The sequence below is a fragment of the Papaver somniferum genome, unplaced genomic scaffold, assembly GCF_003573695.1.
Source record: "Papaver somniferum cultivar HN1 unplaced genomic scaffold, ASM357369v1 unplaced-scaffold_118, whole genome shotgun sequence".
In the NCBI taxonomy this organism is placed as follows: domain Eukaryota; kingdom Viridiplantae; phylum Streptophyta; class Magnoliopsida; order Ranunculales; family Papaveraceae; genus Papaver; species Papaver somniferum.
The window spans coordinates 17,095,164-17,099,291 of NW_020620825.1; the positions used below are offsets into that span (position 1 = coordinate 17,095,164).

General features: G+C 40.3%; 1 pseudogene; it reads right to left on the bottom strand.

Moving 5' to 3' along the window:
• Positions 1–1,028: 1,028 nt before the first annotated feature.
• On the bottom strand, positions 1,029–1,128 carry LOC113330763 (annotated as a pseudogene).
• Between the last annotated feature and the right edge of the window lie 3,000 nt (positions 1,129–4,128).

Sequence of the window (4,128 nt, forward strand, 5' to 3'; positions counted from 1 at the left end):
TAGTAAATAGCAAGGCCTGGCCATACAATATAATGGTTCGGATTTCATCACCGTTCTCTTCTTGCCCGCTTTAGGAACACGTAACCTACGCGAACCTAAGCCTAAAATTTTGACTAGAACGAGACCGATAGGGTAACGAGCTTAACAGGAAAGTCATTCGAAAAATATTGGTTACTCTTTTAAGCATACTTCGAAGTTCTTGACGGTTTCTTTAAGTTGAATGCGTGACTGCGCCGCCTTGTAATACCGGTGAGTCCTTGGGTATCAAAGCTCCACCGAGCTTCCCTCGCCTCTATTCAACTTACGTTAACTCAGATTGATTCCAGAGGGGTTTGCTTAAATTGTAACGAGTTCTCGTTCGAAGGATTAGAAGCTGGTTTAGAAACAATCTAAGTGGAGCCATCATGCTTTTTGTTTGCTAGAAATCAATAGGTTTGATTTGGTTGAGTCGGCCTTGATCTGTGTTTGCTTACCCTTCCAATTTAGAAAATTCTATTATATGCCTGAACGTAAAAGAGACGCACTAGGTAGATTTGTTAAAGAGAAACCTAGTAGTTCGAAGCGTCTCGATTACCTTAATCTAGAGAGTCCGACTTTTGAAGAGTCTGTTTTTGAACGTCCTTTGACTGAGGAGAGAATCCCTGTTGCTCCGATAGCGCCAAAAATGGCAACTTTGAAAGATTTGTTGAATCCAACTAGGACTACTCGTCCCTCATGTATCAGGTTAGCTGAGACGGAAGCAACTTATGAACTTAAACCTGGGACCTTACAGCTGCTCCCAATCTTTTTAGGGAAAGAAAATGAAAACCCCTATTTCCATGTTAGGGACTTTGAGGAAATTTGTAGTACCCTCAGGATTAGAAATTTAGATGATGATGCTTTGAAACTTAGGTTATTCCCCTTTTCCCTGAAAGATAAAGCTAAATCGTGGCTATATAGTTTGGCTTCCGGGTCAATCGAAACGTATGAACAACTTACATCTGCCTTTTTGAACAAGTTTTTCCCTAGGAACAAAACATCGTCTATAAGGACGCAAATTTGCACGTTTTCTCAACAGGAGGGAGAAACTTTGTACAGGTATTTGGAAAGTTTCAATGATTTATTAGCCCAATGTCCTCATCATGGTTTAGATAAGGTTAGGTTAGTTCAGATCCTTTATGAGGGTTTAGATTATCCCACCACAACCACAGTAGAATCTATGAGTACTGGCGGATTTGAGAACCAAATAGTTGATGACGCGATGACATATTTGCATGACGTCGCCGAAAAGACCCAACAATGGGAAAGTAGTAGGGGACCCCAGAAAACAATTCTTCTCGGCAGAGGAAACGTTAATAGGGTAGAAGGAGGCTATGAATCAGATGCCAAAATTGCTGCTATAGTGAAAAGGTTAGAAGATTTAGAAGTGGGTAACACTAGTGGTAGATTGGAGCCTTTTGGGGAAAGCCAGAATAATGAAGAGCAACCCAATGCTCTATATAATAACACTAGGTTTGATAATCGTCAGAAGTTTGACCCATATTCAGAAACCTATAATCCTGGTTGGAGGAACCATCTGAACTTTTCATGGTCTAAGGGCCAGAGTCAGGGTCAGTCTAATAATTCTAATGCTCCCCCAGGTTTTGGCTACACTAGGAATACATCAGGCCCAGAAAATAAAACGACTAGCTTAGAGGAATCTATTAAGATGTTAGAAAAAACTCAGGAAATGTTAGCACAAAGCCATGTTAGTTTTCAACAGGAAACCAAGCAGAATTTTCAAACTAATGCTCAGAGCCTTGCTAAGTTAGAACTTCAAGTCGGCCAAATAGCTAAGACCTTAAGTGAGAGAGGTAATGGTAGGTTCCCTAGTCAGACTAATCCCAATCCTAGAGGAGTTCAAGAAGTAGGTACAAAACCATCGAATCAATTGAATGCTATTAGAACCCTTAGGAGTGGTAGAATAATAGACAATCAGGTAACCATGCCCGATAGTGAACATACTGTAGTTCACCCCTCAGGACCACTAGGTAAGGAAACTGATAAAATTTCTGATGATGCCAACTCAGTTCCTGAGAGGTCTGATTCTATGCCTAGAGCCCCATTTCCTCAGCTATTAGTACCAACAAAGAAGGAATCGAACTTTAATGACATAATGGAGGTTTTTAAGCAAGTTACCATAAACCTTCCTTTATTAGATGCAATTAGGCAAATTCCTGCTTATGCCAAGTTCCTTAAGGATATGTGTACGCGAAAGCGAAAACTTAGCGTCCATAAGAAAGCCTTTTTAGCTAGTCACGTAAGTTCAATTATTCAAACACCACAACTCCAAAGTACAAAGACCCAGGTTCCCTACCATTGCTTGTACAATAGGTAAACCCGGGTAGAAAAAGCTTTACTTGACTTAGGAGCCAGTGTGAACTACTTCCATTCCATGTACTTACAGCTAGGACTTGGTGAAATGAAACCTACTCAGATACACTGCAGTTAGCTGATAGGTCTGTTAAAATCCTCGAGGTGTTATTGAGGATGTCTTATTGAGGTCGACAAGTTTATTATCCAGTGGATTTCGTGGTCCTAGATACCAACCTGTCCCTGACCCAGAGAACCAGATACCTGTGATTTTAGGTCGCCCATTTTTAGCTACGTCTAATGCGATCATTAACTGTCGAAATGGTGTGATGAATTTATCTTTTGGTAATATGACTATGAGATGAACATTTTTAATGTCAGTAAGCTACCTTATGAGCTAGATGACACATGTGTTGAAGAGGTGAACATGATAGAAGCCTTAGTTCAGAGTCATTACCAAACATTTTTTGAAGACCCATTAGAAAGTTGTCTATCCCATTTTGGTTTAGATTTTGATGACGATAGCACTATTGAACAGTGAATGCTCTATTAGATTCTACCCCGTGTTAGACACTGATAGATGGAAAGCTAGGTTCGAACCGTTACCAGTTTCTGAGACTACCCTAATTCCTTCTTTAGAAGAGCCCCCAAAGTTGGACCTTAAACCACTACCCGATACTCTAAAGTATGTGTTTTTAGGCCCATCTGAGACTTTACCTGTGATTGTAGCTTCCGATTTGGATAGTGATCAGGAAAGTAGGCTAGTAAATGTACTTCAAGACAATAAGGAAGCTTTAGGGTGGACTATAGCAGACATTAAGGGTATAAGTCCTACTGTGTGTATGCATCAGATTCATTTAGAGGAAGACTCCAAACCTTCTAGGGAGATGCAACGTCGACTGAACCCTAACATGAAAGAGGTAGTTCGAAAAGAGGTGCTTAAGTTGTTAGATGCGGGTATTATTTACCCAATTTCAGACAGTAAGTGGGTCAGCCCTGTTCAGGTTGTCCCCAAGAAATCAGGTATCACTGTAGTCCAGAATGATAATAATGAATTAATCCCAACCCGAGTGACCACGGGATGGCGTGTGTGTATTGACTATAGGAAATTGAACAAGGTCACAAGGAAGGATCACTTTACCCTTCCTTTTATCGACCAAATGCTAGAGCGATTAGCTGGACATAGTCACTATTGCTTCTTAGATGGCTACTCCGGTTATAATCAGATCGTTATTGCCCCAGAAGACCAAGAGAAAACCACTTTTACCTGTCCCTTTGGTACCTTTGCGTATAGATGCATGCCTTTCGGGTTATGTAATGCCCCTGCGACTTTTCAGCGTTGTATGATGAGCATATTTTCTGATATGGTAGAACGGTTTTTAGAGGTCTTTATGGATGATTTTTCAGTGTTTGGTTCATCTTTTGATGAGTTCTTGCATCATTTGACATTAGTGTTGACTAGGTGTAAGGAAAAGAATTTAGTGCTTAATTGGGAAAAATGCCATTTCATGGTTGAATCAGGAATTGTATTAGGGCACATCGTTTCTTCAAAGGGTATAGAGGTAGACAAAGCCAAATTGACCTTATTAAGACTACAGGTCCCAAAAACCGTAAAAGATATTAGGTCATTCTTAGGGCATGCAGGTTTTTACCGTCGATTCATTAAGGATTTTAGCTTGATTTCTAGACCTCTTTGCAATTTGCTTGCAAAAGATGTTAAGTTTGTCTTTGATGATGCTTGCTTAAAGGCTTTTGATAAGCTTAAAACTTTACTCACTACTGCCCCGATAGTCCAGG